The 10,931-nt window shown below is 43.7% G+C and overlaps 1 long non-coding RNA gene across 1 annotated transcript; it reads left to right on the top strand.

The window, feature by feature from the left end:
* The first annotated feature begins 1,448 nt into the window (after positions 1 to 1,448).
* LOC142856912 (uncharacterized) lies at positions 1,449 to 10,709 on the top strand. The gene is made up of 3 exons (XR_012911741.1): positions 1,449 to 1,530; positions 1,971 to 2,267; positions 9,614 to 10,709. It is a non-coding gene; the product is annotated as an uncharacterized LOC142856912 (long non-coding RNA).
* The last annotated feature ends 222 nt before the right edge of the window (positions 10,710 to 10,931 follow it).

Below are 10,931 nucleotides of genomic sequence, written 5' to 3'. Positions count from 1 at the left end.
AGTATATGGGTCCGCTGTTGGCTCAGCCCATAATAACCCAGAGAATCTACCAATCGTCTCAATCGAGATTGCTTCAGCTTTGTGCAGTTTCTGCCATCCCCCGCATAAAAACTATCAAAGGAATTTCATAGCCTTTCCCTCTCTAGGAAACCCCTCCCAGATCTTGGGAATTGCCCTCACTTTTCTTTAGTTTCTCACTTCTATTCAATTTCTTATTTTTCTATAATAACCCTTAATAAAACATATTTCCACTCTGCTTACTCCCATGAAAGTCTACACCTTTAATCTTTATGGGCATGAGACAACGAACTCTGGAGCCATGTCCCCAGGTTTGTCTTTGATGATGGTAACGATCTGACATCTTAGGTCCCTGGGGTCATGCTCACTTGGACTGTGAAAAGCTTCCCCATCTCAAATCCTGCATGGGAGGAAAAGTGTTCCGACCAACAAAGCAAAGGATGCTGGTTACATGGGGAGGGGGTGAATTTTTTAATTGCAATGTTTTTAAAAAATGACTCATTATAATTGCCCATATTATGGGCTAAGATTAGTAATTTCAAAGTTACTTTCTCCTTAAAGTGAGAACTGGGAGATAAAACAATAAATAATTGATTGGCTAAAGTCAGGTGACTTAAGGTTCATTTCTGGTAAGAACTAAGGGAGAGGGAATTTTATGACCCTGCCAAACAAAACTAGCCTATTGGGGAAGCTGGCCTGTTATCTCTGTATCTCTAGCACAGGGAAGGTCAAATAAACAGCTTTGCTTAAGTTGGTGAGGAGGAAGTTTAGTGGGTACCTCCATATTGATTTTTAACCTGGTCTGCTGGGCTCCCCTACAAGAGCTCAGGCCAAACAAGGGGCTTCTGTAGTTTATACCGAACAGCAGCACACACATTTTCCCTGAGTTTATTGTTTAGTAAAGTTTCCCGAAGTCAGAGCTATGATCACAGCCACTATAGTGATAGACAAACCAACCCCAGGACGGCTGGTGGAGCTTGAGTGGCCTCTCTATCATCTCCGAGGCAGTGACAGGAGACGAGAAAACATAAAAAGGGCCGTTTCTGAGAGCAGCGGTACAGTATAACCAAGAAAAAAAAAAAAAGGCTGTTTCGCAAGAGCATCATTTGAATTCCCAGAGATCAGTGCGAATAGGCTTGCATTCCCAGCTGCGTTCCCCACAGTGTACTGCTCACGGATGCAGGAAGATCACTGTGCCACAGGGACTAGCTTGAGCTGGCAGGAGGAACGTCACCAAGGAGCTTAGGGGAAACGCTTAGCGAGAGTTCCAGGCAATGCTGCAAAAAGCCTTCTCCGTTGCTTCACACGCTTGCCCTTTGATGTCACCGTGGGATACACACAGCCACACACGTTTACGTACGTGCAGGCTCCGAGCAGCTGGCAGTGGGCGGGACTTCCTGGTGACTGAGGAAAGTAACCGCTCCTGAGAAAAGGGAAGTACATGCTTCTGGTGAATTTTGCCTTCTGTGGCAAAAATGTGAGGAACTTGGCAAGCTTCCCAAGAAGTCTAGGGTAGGTGCTGTAATTACAGGGAAGAGTAAATCCCCGCCAGACTCGTGAAGTGAAAGTGAGCAATCCTCACTCAGGGACCCTTCCTTACCTAGGAAAAGGTTAGCATGAGAAAGAAAGGCGCCGACTCTCTCATCGTACCTGCACGGTAAAGCCGTCCACAGATATTGTTTAAGATATAAAGTATGCTGCTCACTCCCTTCTGGCTCTTAGGGGAATAATAACCCCACTTGTTAGAGGATTGATATTACTAGGGCATTGTGCTGAGTGATAACACACACTGTCTTGCTCAACCTTTGCAATGATGCTACAAAGACTAAATCATTTTGGCTTTACAGAAGAAAACAAAGTGAATTAAGAGTCAGATTAAATAAGCACAAAGTAAATGACAACGGGAGACTCTAGCCCGGGTCTGTCTGACCACTTCTTTTTTTCCTCTGCAGTCTGCCTACAGATCTCACCGCGGGTAGCAAAAGATGTCAGCCAGGAGGAAAGGCTGGCACGGAGCCGGGAAGTCACTCCTGGATCTCCCCAGCGGGGCTGCTGTTGCACAGTTATCAGAAAGGGAACACAGAGTCCTGACATTGCGCAAGAACTGTAAACAGAACAAACGGAATCCATCGGACATGGTGCTAACTGATCCCTTGCTGGACTGTAAGCCCAGAAGGCTGCTTTTGTGTACTGCTTGACGGAGTGACACAGCCCTCAGAAGACAGAATGGTGGCTGCCGCGCCTGTGCTGTGAGTAGGCGCATTTTAGACAGCTTGTTTCTTCCTTAACCAGTGGTGTCATTACTTCCGGCAGACCCTAAAGACTTCTAGCTATTTAAGAGTTCCAAAGACGCTGGGGATGAGCTCTGATAGGGCAGATTCCACATCCGGTATTTGTTGATAGAAGGAATTTTTAAAGTTTGTCAAAACTGCCTTTGCCCTCACATGTGGACCTAATGCTGTCCATTTGAGATCCACAGCCATTTATGGGGGACAGTAGGGAGATGTAAATAAAGGACCCCCGCCAAACTGTCTCTTCAAACAAGCAGACAAACAAACAAGTAAGTAAATGGTCAGAAACCCATTAGGAAGTGATTCATAAGCTTTAAGTGAAAAATATATGAAAACAAAAAATATATGAAAAATATATGGAAACAAAAATATATGAAATATATGAAAAATATATTTTAAGAAAAACATCTCAGAAGAGATTGGGCAGCCTAGGCAGCCCAGTAGGGCTGACCCTGGGGTTGGGGGTGAGTGAGCTGCCCCAGAGGTCATTAGAGTGGGAGAGCTGGTCCCACCCGTCCCCCTTTGTCTGCCGTGCTGTGGTATGGGTGAGGGAAAGATCCCATCCCCATCTCCCCCTCCCCATCTGTGGTAGGCAAAGCCCCAGAGTCATGAGCGTGACAGAGGTCCTGCCCCTCACCAGCCGCAGCACAGTAGAGAACGGGGCCTTGCATCTCCCCTGGGCAGCACAGTAGAGCTAGCCCCTATGGTGTGGGTGCCAGTGAGCCTCCAGGGTGTGAGAGCGGGAGACCTGGCCCCTCCCCTTGCTGCCTGTAGCCAAAGAGCTCACCCTGGTGGTGAGTATGGGAGAGAGCTGGTGGATGACCAGCTCAGCTACCTGCCAGGTCTAGATCCAGGACTGGGTTGGCCCATCCTAACATCTACCCCATGTATGTATGAACTGTTAAGAGTATATAAAAAGCCGGCCCTGCAGATCCAAAGCTGCAGGCTCTTCACGATACAGGGCAACAACAGGATATCCATGAGGAGTCCCGATGAGGATCCAGTATAGATAGTGTAGCAGAAGGCAAAAGCCTCGAACCAGACCAATGAACAAGTGAAGATGAGCAGGCTAAAGGCTACACTGTGCGACACTGCGGCACACTACAGGTTCCACAAGGAGACTGATTTTTGTTTGGGTCATTTTTTAAAATTTATTTTATTTATTTGGGTGGCAGGTTGCAAAGGCAGAGGGTGGTAATGAAGGAACAGAGATTGAGTGGGATTGAGGCTCATGATGTGAAATCCACAAGGAAATAGACAAAAAGTTTTATTTTTTTAAAAAAAAATCCCACTTATTTAATAATGGATTTGTAACCATGGTTTTAAGAACTTACAGTTACGAATGAACCCACGCAATGTGTCACTGAGAGTTTTCAGCTTGTCTAATTCTGTATATAATCTTGACGACAACTTCTGAGTTTGTGACAAAATTATGTTGTGTCCTGCTCTGCTATAGGCTCAAAGCAGTTTCTTCATTAGCCAATGGTATTCACAACATACAGAGGGGAATCCCACATCACCTCCCCTTTTCTGTTTAAATAAAAAGGAAAGTTTTAACTTTAACATAGTAAAATTACATATAACAAAACAGGTATCAAGCAACAATTACAGTTATAATATTTATATCTATTTTATCTTTTATCATAACTAAGGAAAACTATATATTCTTCAACTCCATCAAAGACTCCAGAAGGATATAATATTTCCTAAGTAAACAGGAAGTACATTATAAGCAACTTCCAAAACTCTAGAATTGACAGAGACATCTTTCTGCCTGGACAGTCACCCAAAGTTTTTCTGTAATGTTGTAGGCATTCATCTTCATCCTACAGGCCAATAGTATCCACAAAGCAGGAAATTTCAAAGACAGTTCCACCTATATTGACAATTTGTCAGTAATTTCCTTCTGTGTCCTGCAGAATGTCTGACAGACTCTTTCATGAAGCAGGAACCCTGAGGGACAGTCTCACCTTTAGGGAAGTTCAGCAGTCATTTCTCTGTGGCTCCTGCATGTCCAGTTCATCAAGCAGCCCAGGCAAGAACAGTTTCTTGCCCAAATGGCTAGCAAACTCCATAAGGAGCCTCTTCGATGCCCATCTTCCTCTTGAAGTAGTTTGGTGCTTCCAGGAGCAGATGTATTTCATTGTCATGAAAAATCCAAGTTATTCAAACATTTTAAATGCCATATTCTGTAGTCTTTGGAAGATCTAAAGAATACCTATCTGAAATATATCTCTATATATCTAAAAAAACCTAACTAACAAGCTTGATCATTTATAGATGATTATCTATTAACCTATATTTCTTAATTATACATTACATTTTTAAATAACTTGTATAAACACAATACCTTAATCATGAGCAGATATATACATATGAAAAAATTGACCTTAAGTTTGTATCAATAGACCAAGATTCATACCAATACAAATCTCTATAGCATATCCTTCTTTAAATGTAAAGAAATATTTATAAATAATATTTGGAAATACAGATGTAGTTCTCTCCAAACTGCTTCTTGGTTTTTATTGGGCAAAATATTTTGGGGGGTATTCATTGTGACATTTCAGGGGATCTTGGTCCATCAAACCGCATTAGTCTAGGAGGATTCTATATGTTCTCATCTTCTGTGGAAACAAAATAAGAACCTCTTTTCCAAAGCAACATATTCTTAGACCCAAATTTGAAAACAAGATACCTTTAAAATATTTATGTTGGTTTAGTTTAGCAATCCTCCAGAATCAAATGTCTCTCTGCAATCAAAAAATTCAAAGAAAACACAACAATATACATAATCCAGACTCTCTGTGTATTTTCCATGTTGACATGGCTTATGATTTTTTACTCTATTACTTTTAATATTTATTTTATTATCTTTGCTCCTTTAATCTATGACTGTCTGTACTCTGTCTTTTTAAAGTCTTTGCTTTATTTTTAATGATTTATTTCTTTTTCTAACTCTCTGTACCCTTTTTCTTCTCTCTCCCAAGCCTATGTACATCTTTTAAACACATAGTATCTCATTTAGAGGTCTTTTATGTCAGAATCTGTCCTTATTGCATTTCTGTAATCCTTTTCTGACCAGGATTGCTTCTTAAATGCTAAATGCTTCTTAAGAACCTAAGCTGCAGCATTGCTAGGGGTCATGACTGTGGACTGAAACTTCCCTCTTTCCAGAATTCTCATTCATTGCCCCACTTCTACTTCCTGCCTGGTCACCCCGCCTATACTTCTTGCCTGGCTACTGGCCAATCAGTGTTTATTAAACAAGTACAAGAAACAAATCTTTACAGGGTAACACCATTGTCCCACAGCATAGCAACGTATCTGCCTATAACCATGCTCCCTGTCGTGGTAATAATGGACTGAAAGTCTGAAACTGTAAGCCACACCAATTAAATGTTTTCCTTTGTAAGAGTTGCCTTGGTCATGGTGTCTCTTCACAGCAATAGAAACCCTAAGGACAACTGAGTTACATCACCACCCTACACATCTTAACTCATGCAAATACTATGAAAACCCAGAGCATAAATAGGGTGAACTCATCATATATATTGCCCTGCCAGAGTTGGCCCTTACTAGGAAGAAATGCACTTTGGAACAGGCATCATTGGAAACCCAGTCCTTTACTTTGATGAGTGGAAGAGTTTCCCACAGACTAGCCTCTGGCTTTATGTGTTTCCAGCCCTGTGTTTCTTCTGCTCCCCACATAGTCCCCACGCTGGTACAAATTGCCCATGCTTTCTCTGGCTCTGCACATTTTTGTCTTGACATCAGGCACATCAACCCCGTGGGCTTGGGAAAATTCCTGGAAGTCTTCCCTCAGCATGGTGGCTATTCATAACTCAGCCATATGTGAAATTGCCTGACAGAGACCACATAAATATACCCCATTTAACCCACGCTAAATGCATTCCCTACACAAATGTCATTAAGCCAAGTATAAAGCTACTCGGGACCACTCCCAATGCCAACACAAGGAAAATAGAAACAGAAAGGAAGCCAAGATGAAAAGAGTCACTCCTTTTAACTTGTCAAATATCGTGCTATTGCAAATTTCATGAACGCATGACCATTTGAAGACATTCACACACACACACACACACACACACACACACAGAGAGAGAGAGAGAGAGAGAGAGAGAGAGAGAGAGAGAGAGAGAGAGAGAGAGACCATGGATTAGAAGCAGGCCAAGCAAGTCACAGATCCTGTAGAGTAAGTGCCACTAGCCTCATGCCATTTCCCTGGCTCATCACCATCTTACTGAGCATGGAAAAAGTACTTGAAAGGACACAGCTCTTAAGAGAACTGGTTGCTTTTCCAAAGGACCTGGGCTGGGTTCCTAGCAGTCATCTGACACCTGTAGCTCTGGTTCCAGAGAGTCTGATACCCTCTTCTGGCCTCCATGGATACAGACAAAAAAAAGGGGGGGGGAGAAGAAAGAAAGAAAGAAAGAAAGAAAGGAAGGAAGGAAGGAAGGAAGAAAGAAAAGGAAGGAGAGAGGGAGGGAGGAAGGAAAGACTTATAAACACTAAATAAAAATAAATAAATAAATAGTGTGAGAAAACCCCTAAGAGATTAAGCTTAAACCCCTAACGCATAGTTGGGTGAATGGAGAACCCAGGAAGTGTTACAGAGAAAAGGAGCTAGCTACTTTTGTCTTGAGGATTGTATCTTTCCTTGAGAAGTTGAAACATCCCCTGATCTTCATGCCTTACGATTTGGATCTTAAATACCTTGGAAAGCTCATTTATTGGAAACTTGATTCCCCTGTTGATTGTTTTCTTGGAAAGCAGTGAAAACCTTGGGAGGCGGGGCTGAGTGGGAAGTAAGGTACCTCTCTGGGGGTGCCTTTAAAAGGGCAGGCTATCAGTACTCAAGCCCATTCCTCACTCTCTGAAACGCGTTCCCACCAAGAAGTTAGTGCCTTTCATTAACCACATTCTCTCAACATGATTCTACCTTACCATAGTAACGTGTTCAAGAAACTGTGGGCTGAAACCCCGGGAACCAAGGACCAAAATGAGCATGTCCTCTTTACACGGACCTAGCGCCATTGCTTTGAGGCAGTGGCAGAAACCTGACTGACAGAGAAAACCTGGTACCAAGAAGTGAGGTCAGCTGGAATCAATGGGATGAGCGAGGGAAGTTTTAGAGGAACTAGAGAGAGCCCCGACCTCTGCGAGCGCTGTTTAATGGCAGGTGAGGTGGGATCCGAAGCCCAGAACGCAGACAGGAATGAGGACGGCAGAGACTGGCTGATATGGTTTCAGCCAGAAACAAGGTCTTTGGGGGACGAGACAATAACTTCAAGCAATGGTTCTAACCTTCCTAATGCTGTGACCCTTTAATATAGTTCCTCATGTGATGACCTTCAACCATAAAATTATTTTTGTTGCTACTTCATACTGACAGTTTTTCTATGGTTATAAATCATACTGTAAATATATGATATGAGACCCCTGTGAAAGGGTCACGACCCCGGAAAGGATCAGAGTTGTGACCACAGATGACTTAAAGGAAGACCGACCGCTCATGCATGGTCTTGGGGTTTCCATGGGTGCTTGGCTCCCTGCAACTGCACAGAACACAGAGGTGGTAAAAGTGTGTGGTAGAGGAATTCTTCACTTCATAAGGGACAGGAAGGGCCAGAGACAAGATTCCCAGGATCTATAGAAACATTTAACCTTCTGCAGGAGATCCTACCCATGAAGTTTTCAGTAACTAGCTGGAGACGAGACTGTTAAGGCATGGGCCCCGTGGGAAATAGCTGATAATTAGATCATAATAGTTTTAAAGTTGTAGCCGAGGAACGTTTGCCTGCTTAAGAAATTAGCGACATTTGACAACAGCCAAAAAAGCCAGCATGCTCATGCTAGTGGCACTGATCAAAACAGGACATGAAAGTGGAAAGGCATGAGGAGGGTAGGAGGGGGTTAGGGGGAATAATGGGCATGAAAATAACCAATAGACATTTTGTACATCTGTGCCAAGCAAAAAGGAGCTTTTTACTTTGCAGCGTAACATTAGAAAAGATGCCTCAGGGCATGTCGGGAATCAGCAAGACCCAGCCAGGTTCTCAGGTTTAAGGTTTTGGTGAAAAGAGAGCCCTGTGGTACACCGTTCTCCCTCTGAGCCGCCCAGCAAATCATTTCCCTGGTTTTGTTTCCCCATGTTTTGCTGTCTAGGCACTTGGAGGCTGCTGTAGTCAGCTCCAAGTAGAGCCGGCTACTGCTAAAATCGGCCCCAGAAATTGAATTGCCCCATTTGATTCTGGTTTCGCCTGGATGCAGAATGTGTGAGTCATGGGTTCACAGGGAAGTTCTGAAAGAGGCTTTGGGAGTCTCGGCGGCCTGTGGCAGAACCAGAGCCTTGCAGCCAGCCTCTAGGAGGCGATGTGCGAGACCGGAGTCAAGCCTGCGTTGCAAAGCCCAGGAAAGATCGGGAACCTGGACTGTCTACCCAAGAATTCTGCAGGCAGCAAGGAAAACCAGCTGAAGAAAGAGATGTGTGGGCTCCTGCCAAAAAAGTGGGGGAGGGGGAATGCTGCAAGTCTTCGGAGCTCATATCCCAGTATCATGTGTACAGCTGTTAGTCACGGAAGTACAGCTTTTAATATTTGCTTAACTGAGTTCTCATCTTGCTTTTGGTCTGATCCTACCTCTCCATGACTCCGCCTCCCCCTTCTGAATGACAGTATTTGTGCCAATGTGTATTGGAAGTATGCAACTTGTTTGAATTATTTCTAATCAAAATGTTATATTATTTCCCCCCTCCTCCCTCCAGCTCTCCCATGCTCCCACATCCCATTCCCTCTCAAATTCATGTCCTCTTTTTGTTTAATTAAATAACACTTGTTGGGTCTGTTTATTGTGCTTGTATGTATATGTTTCTAGGACTGACCACTGGTATTAGAAGCCGCATCCCTGGGAAAGACCAATTCTCTGTGTGTGTGTGTCTTCTCTCTCTCTCTCTCTCTCTCTCTCTCTCTCTCTCTCTCTCTCTCTCTCCTATCCTATGCTTTCTCCTCTCTCCTCTCTTTGAACAGCATTGCCTTACTGCATGCCCCTGCTCCCCACAATGATTTTCTACATCTCACAGACCTAACTGGTGGTCAGATAGCCACAGCCTGAAACTTCTGGACCCATTCTCCCTTTGATTTGATCTATCTCTGGCATTTTGTCACTCCAGTGGAAATCTGACTAAAGCATCACGAGAATTGGAACCTACTTGGAAATCAGATAGTTTCAGATACAATCATAAAACAACAACAAGAAAAAGATTATGATTTTTTTTCTCCTAGGCAACAGCTGTATTGTGGGGAAGCTGAATAACTCCTTTGCAGCCACCCTGTGTCAGAAACCAGCTGAAGCGGACGCTGAGTGCCAGCTCCACACTTGTGAGAAGCTGTGACCACAGAAGCAGCTGCTGATACTCCGGGTGAAGGTGGAAGGCTTATGTGATTCGAATCCATAGTAGGAATGCCAGACAAGGTTTTGACCCACAGCAGAGTGCACCTGCTGTTAAGTAAGGAGCATTCTTGCTGTCTACACCAATGAGGACTATTGAGAAGTGCAGGTCTTTTCAGGGATGCACTGTGGAATCCAATCTGTGTATTCTCAACCTTGTTACTGTAAAAAAGAGAGTGGTCTGGCTATTCCTGGACTGGCAGATACTAGGATGCTTCAGAGGTTGGGGCCCAAAAGGACTAGCAGAATCCCAAAACTTTCTGATCTCTACAGAAGATGATGTCTGCCAAAATGCTCTCAGAAAGCCCTTAAACAAAGAAGATAAGAAACCCAGGACCAAAGTCCCTAAGACTCAGTGTCTTGTTACTCCACATGTCCCAACTTCTTGATCTGAAGATACAACGCACTAAGAAAATTTGCCATCCACTTCTCAGAGAAGGTAAGGCTTCCCATGGGGAGTCAACAAAGTCTAGCACATTGCTCTGAGGCAGGACCAAGGCCCTCCCCACTATATCTAGGCTGAGCAAAATATCTCTCCAAAGGCAATGATCTCCAAAAAGCCAGAACAAGCAGTAGGGATAAATCCTGGTGCCAGTGACCCCACGGACTGCCCAAGTCACCCACATTCAGAGGTCCGAACTCGGACCTATGCAGTTTTCCCTGCTGTCAATCTGGAGTTGAATAATCTTTGTTTTAAGCCACCACGTTTATGGTAACTTCTTGCAACAGCTCTAGGAAGCTAATTCATCTGTGAAATTTGTCCTGACGACAGCTGAAATGCAGGAAGAATGTCAAAGCAGCTCGATGTGTTTATTCTTCTGTCTGGAAAGACAAGGACACAGAGCGTGGTACTTGGAGTGGGGGGAAAACTCAAAAAGCTTTGAGTATTTTATTTATCCATTGCAGTGCAATAAAGACAGCATCCCAATAACTAACCCCATGAAACTTGGGGTCCCATTATGTCTTTGTAACAAAAGAGAGTGGGGTTGAGAAAGTGATTAGGAAACAAGAAAGAAAGTAATGGTGGGTGGGGTTTATGCCAGCAGAGAACTCGAGAAGAAAACCTCCCACAGGGAGTTTTACCATGGTTTTCAGGCAGGATAAAGACAGTCCAAGTTTTCCTGCATCTACTGATCTTCAGTTGCTTTCAGC

This window comes from Microtus pennsylvanicus, chromosome 9 (assembly GCF_037038515.1).
Source record: "Microtus pennsylvanicus isolate mMicPen1 chromosome 9, mMicPen1.hap1, whole genome shotgun sequence".
NCBI classification, from domain to species: Eukaryota; Metazoa; Chordata; class Mammalia; order Rodentia; family Cricetidae; genus Microtus; species Microtus pennsylvanicus.
This window is presented reverse-complemented; position numbering and strand designations above follow the sequence as displayed.